This window comes from Canis lupus, chromosome 9 (assembly GCF_011100685.1).
Source record: "Canis lupus familiaris isolate Mischka breed German Shepherd chromosome 9, alternate assembly UU_Cfam_GSD_1.0, whole genome shotgun sequence".
NCBI classification, from domain to species: domain Eukaryota; kingdom Metazoa; phylum Chordata; class Mammalia; order Carnivora; family Canidae; genus Canis; species Canis lupus.
Genome location: NC_049230.1, coordinates 28,314,952 through 28,327,073, shown reverse-complemented (window position 1 = coordinate 28,327,073; position 12,122 = coordinate 28,314,952). Strand labels below are relative to the sequence as shown.

Here is a 12,122-nt window from a genome sequence, read left to right as displayed (position 1 = left end):
TAGCCCAGGGCGTCACCCTGGAGTCCTGGGATCCAGTCCCACATCGGGCTCCCTGCATGGAGCCTGCTTCTCCCTCTGCCTGTGTCTCTGCCTCTCTCACTGTGTGTCTCATAAATAAATAAATAAATTAGATCTTAAAAAAAAAAGAAAGAAATTCTGTATTTCCCCTGTATACTAAAACCTATGAGCTGATCTGTCGTTTAAAACAAAACAACAGGCCCAAAGCAGGGCTGCTTTGGTTAAGCCCTAACATCAGCAAACCAAGACTTAAAGGCAGTTATGGCTCCCCAGAAATGAAATCTTAGGCCAGTCAATCAGAAATTGCCTGCTGAGCCCTAGTTAGGTCATCTGCTGGAGAAGACCCCTGACCACCCTGAGAGGAGCGTAACCTTGCAATACCCAACGCAGCCGCCAGGGGCAGGGGTCACCAGGGCACCGACCTGGGCCGCACCGACCTGGGGCGCCCCCTGAGCCCGCAGCTTTCCTGCTGCCTCCGGGGTGGGAGTCGCGCTGGGATCCTGGCTCCGCAGCTCCGTGGGAGGCGCTTTCAGACTCTGGCCATTTGCCTTTTCTGAACCGGGTGTGACTTAGACACCCACTGGGTCTCGGGTCAGACCGGGCCCGACTCAGAAACCCGGGGAGTCAAGGTCACACGGCCTCTGACGTGGAAACCGGAAGTCTTGGTCCGACTGAGAAACCAGACCGGGTCTGCAGTTGGACTGGGTCCAATTTAGAGACCCGCTGGGTCTGCGGTCTGACTGGGTCGCGTTCAAACTCAGGAAGTCGAGGTCGCCCAGCCTCAGACGGAGAAACCGGAAGTCTTGGTCTGACTGAGAAACCAGACCGGATGTGGGGCTGGACCGGGTCCGACGTAGAAACCGTATGGAGTCCGTCGTTCTGGGTCCACTCGGAAACCAGGAAGGGGTGGGTCCCGGCTGGGTTGGGTCTGCCTTACGCTGGACCGGCACCGGCGTGAGGCATCCGGTGAATACAATTTTATTGCAAGCCTGAACAAGCAGGCTAGCCTTACCAAAGGTAATCTTGAATTGCCGTGGCCACCGTGGAGAACTTTTCACCTGCACAAACTTCTTCATTTATGAGATGCCCTGGAGTAAACGAGGTCTCCGCCAAGCGCTCTCGCCATAAAGAATAAAGGAAGAATTAATTTTCCTCTTCTGTGGTTCCCGGTGGCCGGGATAAGGCCTACCGGGGCTCCCTACTCACTCCAGTGCCTGCAGGCGGGATCCTGAGAAGACACAGAAGCCTCGGGGAGGAAAGAATTCTTCCCGAAGTCAGCTCTCCCTCCCACCTTGATCTCTCTGCCTGTAGTCTCCGGGCAAGAAAGGAAAGGTAAAATTTCACATGTCCTCCTTCTTTGCAAACTCAGACTGTCAGACAAAAACATTGGCAAGACTTGGATCTTTGAATTATGACGCCCTTTGCTTTGGGGTACCCACTGGTTGCCCATCCTTGCCCTCCCGGAGACAACCGTTGCTTTGTTGTTTGGCTCATTTTGTGTCCTTAGAACGTGTCTTTTTTTTTTTTTTTTTTTTTTTTTTTTTTTATGATAGTCACAGAGAGCGAGAGAGAGGCAGAGACACAGGCAGAGGGAGAAGCAGGCTCCATGCACCGGGAGCCCGACGTGGGACTCGATCCCGGGTCTCCAGGATCACGCCCTGGGCCAAAGGCAGGCGCTAAACCGCTGAGCCACCCAGGGTTCCCCTTAGAACGTGTCTTGGTCACAGATGGAGAGGCCCCCAAAAGATGACCATCCAGAGAGGTGGGAGGCGCCCCATCTGGGGCGAGCTCCCGGCGGGCAGGAATGTGGATTATGCTCCTTCTGGCTGGGGTCCTGTGCGTGTTGCCAGCTCTCAAAGGACTTGCCAAAGTCCATCTTGTGGTTTTATCTTTGAAAGTGGGAGGGCGGTGTCTTTTGCCTCCATGCATTTGCGGTGGGGGGGGGGGAGGGGGGGGTTGTGCAGTGCCGCCAGGAATATTTGCTGTTTGTCCTGGCTGAAACCCGAGAAGATACTTGAAAAGATTTCTTTTTAAAGTGTTCCATGGTCAGAAGTTGGCCACATGGGAAGCTGATAGAGCTTGATGGGAACTTTTTCTGTCCCTAATCTAGAAATGGACTATGTGCCTAGAGATAAAGGAAAACATTCGAAACCTTGGTGAGGATTTGCTAAAACATTCCAAGGACACAAAGCTCTAAGTCTAAAACATAGGAATCTTTTGATTTCCGTCTTTATTTAAGATCTTCTTCCTAATATAAAGAAGCAGACTGAAGACAATATAGTGGATCAGTGGAGAAGTCATTTGATACCATGCAGGTTGCAACCCAATTCTTTTCGAGGAATTAGAAACAACTGTATTTGTCTTACAAATCTAGTTTTTCCAAGAATAGAAATGGGATCCTAGAAATAATTCAAAGCCCACCTATTTTTTTTTTTTTTTTTTTTTTACCAATCCCCAAACCTTCTCTATTCATTTCAAAAAGCTTGCAGATATTGTAAAACATCTGGATTTAGGGAACAGAAGTCCTTCTTGGTGGAACTTGCCTTCTCCCGCTGTGCTTTTGAGATGTAAGTATTCTATCTACATGGTGTTCTCCAGGAATCAGGGTGGTTCTTATCAGAGGGAAAAGAGAAAGAGAGAGACTATTTTGAAACTAGGCCTTTTAAAAATCTTACAGGTCTCTTTCACAAACATTAGTTTAAAAAAAAAAAATTCCATCTGATCAGGCAAATTTAACTTATTCCATCTTCCAGAAACACAATTTACATCCCACTATTCTTTCATAAAGTAGTGAGTTTGGCATTATTATACCTGTCTTTTGGCTAAAATATTCAAATAAAAACTATAAAGTTTCTGTATCTGTATATTCATGTATATTTAGATATGCATGTTATAATATGCAGTTTTTTCTACCTCTGGGTTGAATTGCCAAAATTCATACGTAAATAGCTCTATATAATGGCTTAAAGAAAACTAAACATGTATACTCCCAGAAATATAGAACACCTAAAGCATGAGCTACAAAAGTGAAGATAAACAAGTGGTACCACATCAAACTAAAAAGCTTCTGCAGCAAAAAGAGCCATCAACAAGATGAGGAAACAAGCTATGGAATGGGGGAGGAGGTGGAGATTGCCAACCATATATCTAATAAGAATAAATGTCCAAAATACATAAAGAACTCCTAAAACCCTAGCAAAAAAACCAAATAACCCAATTTTAAGAATCGGCAACGGATCTGACATTTCTCCAAAGAAGATATATGAAAGGCCAATAGATATGTGAAAAGATGCTTAACATCACTAATCATTAGGAAAATGCAAATTAAAACCACAATGAGGGGCACCTGGGTGGCTCAGTTGGTTGAGCGGCTGACTTGGTTTCAGCCCAGGTCATGATCTCAGGGTTATGAGATCGAGCCCCACATCAGGCTCCACACTTAGCAGGGAGTCTACTTGATATTCTCTCTCTCTCTCTCCCTCTCCTTCTGCCCTCCCCCCACTTGCTCTCTCTTTCTAATAAATAAATCTTTTAAAAAATATATCTGCAGTCTCCAGTTCATAGCAGCATTATTTTCAATAGACAAAATATGGAAACAGCCTACATGTCCATTGATGGATGAATGGATAAAGGAGTTGTGGAGTGTGTGTATACATAAAATAGATATTATTAATATAATATTAATTATATAATTATATATTATAATATTATAATAATATAATAATATTATTCATTCTTAAAAAATACAAGGAGGTCTTACAATTTGCAACAATGTGGATGGATGCTGAAGATATGCTAAGTGAAATAAGTCAGACAGGGAAAGACTCATACTCTAGGATCTCCTGTCAGACTCTATTTAGAATTTGATTTTTAGAACATCAAAAGGTTTGAATATTTGAATAAATAGGATTACTGATCATTATGAAATAATAATTAACTACTTAATGAAAATGGTTATAGAAGATGTTAAAGGCAAATACAGAAGGTTACATAGGTGTGAACAAAACCTCGCTCTTTTAATACTGAGAATACTGGGTTTTCTTTTTTTTTCTTAAGATTTTATTTGTTTATTCATGAGAGGCACAGAGAGAGAGAGAGAGAGAGAGAGAGAAAGAGAGGCAGAGACACAGGCAGAGGGAGAAGCAGGCTCCATGCAGGGAGCACTACGCAGCACTCCAGGATGACACCCTGGGCCGAAGGCAGGAACTAAACTGCTGAGCCACCCAGGGATCCCCCAGAATATTGGGTTTTCTTAAGTAAGCAAAGAGCTATAAAAGTTCATGGCCCTCATACTGCTTGTTTGAGTTGTTTGTCTCCAACAAAAAAAATCAATATTGTGCTAAATATAGTTTAGCCTATTTTTATTTTCATATGTATTAGATTAACAGATAAACTGAGGCACATTAAAAGTCTTTAAGAGTTTGAGCAAAAATTGATTCAAATCAAATAGCAGCTAATCCAGCCATATCAATGTCAAGAGTACTTGGGTGCTTTTTATGAAAATTACTTTTGTAAAAGCATCAGAGTAAAACACTGCCTGTAAATAATGAAAGACTTTAAAAGGCCCATTCTTAAAGATCTCATGAGAATTCATTATAATGGAATTGACAAGTAAATATGGTATTTTTCTGACACATAACATTTTAAGATAATAACTGGAATTATAACTGATAACATTATACCAACACTGTTGTTGCCAAATTACAAAGTGTCAAAACTTGGATGGATTTTTCACAACTGAAGAAGGCTCCACTTGACATCTGGTCCTGTGCCAATGCCGGAGACCTCAAAATCAAATTGGCTAGGAAGAGAACTAGCTCCCATTGAGGCAGATTGCTTTTCCCAAGATGTCAGATCAAAACATTTTTTTCCATTCCTCCTTCCCTTTCTGACTATCCTTTTGCTAATTCTTACACCATGCAGGTATTTATGATTCTCTTGTCTATCTTTTGCTTTTCTCCGTCCCGGGACATAGCAGGCCATCGCAAGGGGAGAGTGTGTGTGTGTGTGTGTGTGTGTGTGTGTGTAATCCTACGTCCAAATGACTTTGAGATATAGCTCTGCCCATCACAAACATCTCCAGAATTTCCAATGCCTCAGTTTCTTTGGAACAAACTCAGCCTTCTCTCTATCATGTTGGAACTACTTAACCCTGGGGTCCATTTCTTTGGCTAACAACCCCAAACTTGGAGAACTTTGCATCTGGGCTCTCTACAAAGAAGGGGATACAAGGCAGGGAAAATAAGAATAAAACTGTGTAGTCTACAGACCCTTACATTATATTGGCCTCCATGGCTATCACCTTTTTATTCCCAAGCCACAGACTCAAACGGCAATCACCAGGAGATATTTGTGACTCAAAATGTGCTTCTTTTTGGCAGATGCCTAGGAGTAAGTGCAAATGAAGCTATGATTAGGAACCTGCCCTTAACTCTTAAAGATATTTCAGAATCTGCTGCTAAAGCAATAGCCCAAGGAAGATCTCTAAACCTATCCAAGTGGTTCTTGATGATAGCCCTTGATTATTATTTTTGCTGAGCAAAAAGACGTCTGTGCTATGGTCAGCACGACTTGTTGCACTTCGATTAACACTTAGTAAAGCTGAGACTCGGCTACATAAGATCACTGAACAAGTCAGCTTAAAAGAGTGACTCCTTCGGAATGTCTGTGTGGCTCAGTGGTTGAGCATCTGTCTTTAGCTCAGGTCCTGATCCCAGGGTCCTGGGATCCACTCCCACATCAGGTTCCCCACAGGGAGCCTATTCCTCCCTCTGCCTGTATCTCTGCCTTTCTCTCTGTGTGTCTCATGAATAAATAAATAAAATCTTTAGAAAAAAAAACAAGAGCGACTCCTTCAAATGGGTCTTTTTTTGACTAATTTATTCTGATTGGTTTGGGTCATAGAGACCATGGCTCTGAAGTACAGTCACTGGAAATTTTCCCTCTTTCAATTATCATACTGGTCTCTTGGCATATTGTTTTCACTCAGAAGTCTTAAATGCATGTTTGAAAGGGGAAAAAAAGTGCACGTTTCTACCACTAACCACCAAGCAAATGATTTCCCTAAGAATAGAACATCAGAAAAGGAACAAAAACAATGATCACATTAAAGAATGTGAACCTGATCTCATGACCTGTTAATACCATGCAGAGATTCAGCAAAAACTATGAAAACTCCAGAGTGATAGCAGGGAGTAGTGATAACTTAAACTTTTTATTACAAGTCTCAGGCTGAGAGTCTGATCAAAACGGGGAGAGGTATTGTTAAAAATAAGACAACAACAACAACAAACAACAGGCCTAAAATGGAATGGCTTCTGCTGAGCCCTATGTCACCAAACAGACTGAACTTAATTACAGTTATGTCTCTCTCAGAAATGAAATCTTAAACCAGTCAGCAATGGGGTGCCTGGGTGGGTCAGTTGGTTAAGCATCTGCCTTCAGCTCAGGTCATGGTTCTGGGGTCCTGGGATTCAAGGTTCCTCCCTGGGTTTAAGGATTGAGACCTGAGCAGTTTCCTTGCTCAGGAAGGACCTTGCTTGTCCCTCTACCTCTCCCCTCTGCCCCTCCCACCACTCATTTCCCCTCTCTCTCTCAAATAAATAAAATATTTAAAAACAAAACAAAAGTCTCCCTCTGCCTGTTCTCTCTCTCTCCAGATAAATAAATGGATAGATAAATAAATAGATGATAGGTAGATAGATAGATAGATAGATAGATAGATAGATAGATAGATGATAAATAATCCCTGATCAGCACTAGTTAGGTAATCTGCCTAATAGGTCCTTACCATCCCTTAAAGGGAAGAAATCTTGCAACAACCAACCCACTTTTTTGCTTAGTATAACTTCCTTGTTCCTGTTCCTTTCTGCCTATAAACATATTACATTTTGTTCAGCAACTTGAACTTCTTTTCTGTCTACTAGATTGGATGTTGCCTGATCTGAATTAATTTTTGCTTAAAATTTTAAATATGCCCCAGTTTATCTTTTAACACTATTAACGTATATGAAAACAAAAACAGGCTAAACTGTATTTAGCACAGTATTGGTTTTTCATTGGAGACACATGAATCATAAGCAGTATGGGAGCCATGAACTGACGTAGTAAAGTAATGGTGGCAGAGTTACTGTGGTTTTACAAGCCCTTCAGAACTATAAGAAAATATCTGGTTGGGCTCTGAATAAAATGTGTGAATTGGACATTGATTTCCTTCCTGCCGTAATGCAAGAACATTATTTTCTTTTTTTTTTTTAAGATTTTATTTATTTATTTATGACAGACACACAGAGAGAGGCAGAGACACAGGCAGAGGGAGAAGCAGGCTTCATGCAGGGAGCCTGATGTGGGACTCGATCCTAGGACTCCAGGATCACGCCCCGAGCAAAAGGCAGATGCTCAAACACTCAGTTACCCAGGCATCCCAAGAACATTATTTCCAACAGTATTTGCCAAAGGCAGCCTCTGGTTTCTTCTGCCAACAACAACAAAAAATTAATAAAAAATAAAATAAAATAAAATGGAAAGAAAAAAAGGAAATCTTAGAATTTGAACCCAAGAATTCTGACAGTGACTCCTATTGTTCCTGCATATTGAATAGCATCCTTGTACAGCACATCTACATGTTCATGTCTAATAAATATTTGCCAATGGGATTTATTCTGAAAACCACTCCCTTATTTCTTATTTGTATTTACAGAATTATATAGAAGACAAGTACTCTCAAATATAAATGGGACATAAATATTCTGTTTGCCATGTAAACATAACACAAATGCACAAACCTTTCTTCCTAGACAGATTATGTTAGAAATGCAAAGAGAACAGACAGGAAAGATGAAATTTCAGGTCTTTCATAACTCACATATTGCATCTGTGGGGGGATCCTGGCAAGAAACAGAAGGCGTGGTAGAATGAAGGTAATTGAGAAGAATTTAATAAAAGACATTATTTACAGGATTCTTGGGTGGCTCAGCAGTTGAGCGTCTGCCTTTGGCTCAGGGTGTGATCCTGGGGTCCTGGGATCGAGTTCCACATCAGGCTCTCCTCAGAAAGCTTGTTTCTCCCTCTGCCTGTGTCTCTGCCTGTCTCTCTCTCTCTCATAAATAAATAAAATCTTTTAAAAAAGACATTATTTACAAAAATATGAGCAAAGTTAGGGAAAGCCCACAAGGATAGGGGCTAGCCATGGAGAGGAGAAGAAAAGGGGAAGATATTGCCCCTCATGACCTAAAGGGGTAAGAAGAGGGAAGGAGTATCGCAAAGGATGGCTGCCTGATAGGAGTGTGGCTTTCAGAAGAGGGACACAACCTTTCTATCAGAAAGTTAGAAGTATAGGTCCTAACCTTGCATGTCTACTCCCCTTGAGATTCTGCTGCTGTTTTCTGTTGGCTGAACCAACATGGAAGCAGAGTGAAGGAAGCTCATTGATACTGTCCAGACAAATGAGCCTTCCAGGACCAAAAAAGAGTGGAGAAGACAGGGTCTGGAAAGACCGACAGAAAATGTCCATCTCAGTCCATCTGTTTGACTTTAGCATCTACTCTTGTCTTTTGTCCGGAGAAGAGTAGCCAAAGTCTCATCATTTATTATCACAGAATGGTGTCAATTCTTTCATAGTTCCAATAGAAACTAAAAGTCTTTTCTCATTATTAGTGCCTTTTAAATAATTGAGCAAAGAGAGAAGCAAAAATATTAACCTAAAATATATCTATTACAGTCCTGACTTCTGTATCTCGTCTATTATCTGTTGCCAGGGCTTAATTTGATCATCAGCTTTCCTTCTCCAATCACCCATTTCATGGCTTCCCTACTACTTCCCATGCTACTCTGATAGCATCCCTGCTAGACAGATTCTTGACCAGATTTTCAATACTGTTGCCTTAGTCTGTTTATGCTGTTTTAACAAAATAGCACAAGCTGGGTGGCTTAATAACATCAGAAATGTATTTCTCACAATTCTGGAGTCTGGGACATCCAAGATCAGGGTGCCAGCAGATTCTGTATCTACTGAGGGCCTGCCTCCTGGTTCATAGAGGGATGTTCTCACTGTGTCCTCATGTGGTAGAAGGGACATGGAATCTCCCTGGGGTATATTTTATAATGGCATCAATTCCACCCATGAAGCTCTGCCCTCATGACCTAATTACTTCATAGAGACCCCACTTCCAAACACCATTCATATTGGGAATTAGGTTTCAACATATAATGGGGGGGGGGGCACAAATATTCAGACCATATAACTGGGGAATCTAGGTCCTAGGTCTTTGGAATCTAGATTGTTGTAATTTTCCACTGTCCAGAACTAGTGGGCAGGAGAGTAACAGATAATCCAGTGTTTCCTTGGGATTCCAGCCATAGTCTCTTATTGTGTGATGGCATCCAAATTCTCCAAAGTACTCGAATAAATCACCCAACTCCTACATCTCTGTTGTTTGAATAGTCTAAAATGGCCAGGAAAGAGTCCAAAAGGCCAGGTGTTAGCTCCTAATTTAATAGAACTGTGCTTCTATCATGAGACTAGGGTTTCTAGCCCACCCAGAACAACTTTGTTGGTATAGAAAGCAAAAAAGTACTTAAATGGATTATAGGTATAGTGGTGATGATGTCAGTATCACCTGTATGTCTTGCTTCCTAGAATAAGAATTCAGGTTTAGAAGTTACCTTCTAGCCCTGTTGATAAAAATATATATCCCATCTTGTGGGATGGCATCCTAACCTCATGGAGTCTTGCCTCCAAGATGGCACCCTGGTCAATCCTTTAGCATACCATTTTACTATTCTATCAAGCTGTCCCTTTCTGGATAATGAGGCATATGGGAATAGCAGTGATTTTTATGAGAATGAAGCTTTTGCTCCTATTTCTTTACCATAAAGTGAGTGATCTAATGATCAGCAATATCGGATGTCAACAAATCAGGCATGCTTCAAACCCACAAATGATAATGCCTGCAGATTTGCTGCAAGCGGGGGAGGTAAAGCTGTAACTAGAGAGTAAGCATCTATTGCTATGATGACAAATTATTGACCTCTCCAAAATGGAAAGAAATGATGTCTGTCTAGGGCTTAGCACTGGCTTTTGCTTTGCTCTTTCTTTATTTCATTCGTTAGTTCATTCATTCTTTCTTATGATGAATTTATCTAATCAATCACTAAGTATAATGGCTTTTTCTCTATATCTTATTTATTTATTTTTATTTTAATTACAGTGTATTTAACATACACACAGTGTTATATTAATTTCATTTATTTATCTATGTATGTCCTTCCTATTATCATTTCTTTTTTCTTTTCTTTTCTTTTCTTTTCTTTTCTCTTCTTTTCTTTTTTTTTCTTTTTCTTTTCTTTCCCTCTCACTTCTGTATTTGCTGGGATTCTTTTCAAATGAGCATTTATCATTTTTCTAAAACAAAGTCAATAAAGTGACCATTCTTTTAAGATGTGCTTGTAAAACAGCAACAACAACTAGGCAACAATTGTTTCAACTAACTCATTAAAATAAATCAAAAGGGAAGAGATTGTAATGAATAGCTTGTACTCTTTTCCTTTATTTTTCCCAGAAAGTCTCATATTATCATGAATTTTATAATAGTATGATCAAAAGGATCATGGAATTGTGTTTTCCAATTTATGTTCAAAATTTTCTTCAAAGACAGCCAAATCCTTGGTAGTTTCCAAAAAGAATATAGCTAACACACCTTAGGGGTGATATCAGACACTCTTTCAAACCTGGCAGATGCCATTTAGTACACTGAATTATTAAATTATTTCTAGTAACCTAATGGCTTAAAAGACTTGCTGGATCTTCCCATAGCATCAAATTATTCTTCAATAGGAACTTAAGATAGTAGAAATTGATTCACCATGTACATAAACAATGTGCTTGATACAGCTAATTGCTTCTTGAGGCAAGTTGAAGGTAACTATTCTATGCTACTCAAACCCTGATATCTCTATTTCTAGTCATATATTTTCAAAAGATACTATTATCAAATATTTAAATAATTCTAAATTATCTTATTAAAATTATATTTCTATTATGGAACATTGATTTAAAAAAAGGAATCACAATACAGTCATTCAAAACTAACAAATACAAATGAAATACAAATAGGATTTTAACAGTGCACAGGAGGCATCTGAACAGATAGTATAAAGAAAATTATTTTAATTAGTGCACTAATGTTTGGGGTTGAATTGTGTTCTCCCCAAATTCGTGTGTTGAAGTCAGGAATAGGGTTGTTGCAAAGATATTAGTTAGGATCAGAATGGAATAGGGTGGGCCCTTAATCTAAGATGACTGTTGTCCTTACAAAATGAGGAAATGTGGACACATAAGAAGAACATTCTGTGATTGGACTTAAACATCACAGTCACGGAGATACCTGGAGCACATTCTTCCCTAGTGCCTTCAGAGGCAACATGGACTTCTAGACTCCAGAACTGTGAGACAATAAGTTCCTATTGTTTAAGACACTCAATTTATGATACTTTATTACCACAGCCCTAGAAAACTAATCCAAGTATTAAAAGAGGTTGGCAATGATACACCAATATTTTATGATAGATATTCAGTTGCATAACTATTACTCATGAGAAACTCATTTAAGAGAGAAAAGGAGGAAAATGAGCAGAAAAAATACTCAAGCAAACTAACAATATCTCCAAGAAGGTTGTTCTCATGCTCTTATCAAGGTTTCCAGTCCAAGGTGAGGCCAAAGGACTGATTTCCTTAGGAAACAGTGTCATGAAGGAGTCAGCAGGCAGAGAAAATTAATGACCAAAATGCCACATTGAACTGCAGATCTGTAGATATACTGAATCAGCTCTAAGACATTGCTCTAATAAATAATATACACATCTCATCTGAATGAGACTTAAATATTCAAGTAGTTGAAATTTAAGAATATTTGCCTCTTTTCAGTCTTATTAGACTTCCTAAGAAACTAATCATTTCTATCTGTTGGCCATAGGAGTCTCAAATCCTGCACATTTATCGTCAAAATGTTCATCAATTTCCAGATAACGTAAACCCACAAATATTTCCAGTGACCCTCTGTGAAGTAGAACAACAAAAACCAACATGAAAAGATAACCTCAGTGTT

General features: G+C 40.0%; 1 long non-coding RNA gene across 2 annotated transcripts in view; it reads left to right on the top strand.

Moving 5' to 3' along the window:
- The first annotated feature begins 468 nt into the window (after window positions 1–468).
- The window catches only part of LOC106559279, a 71,895-nt gene continuing 60,241 nt past the window's right edge, over window positions 469–12,122 (top strand). Inside the window, exons 1-2 of one of the 2 annotated variants that reach the window (XR_005364518.1) lie at window positions 469–1,350; window positions 2,501–2,585. This is a non-coding gene — a long non-coding RNA (uncharacterized LOC106559279). The remainder of the gene's footprint in view (window positions 1,351–2,500; window positions 2,586–12,122) is intronic. The other variant, XR_005364517.1, reaches the window with a different exon arrangement.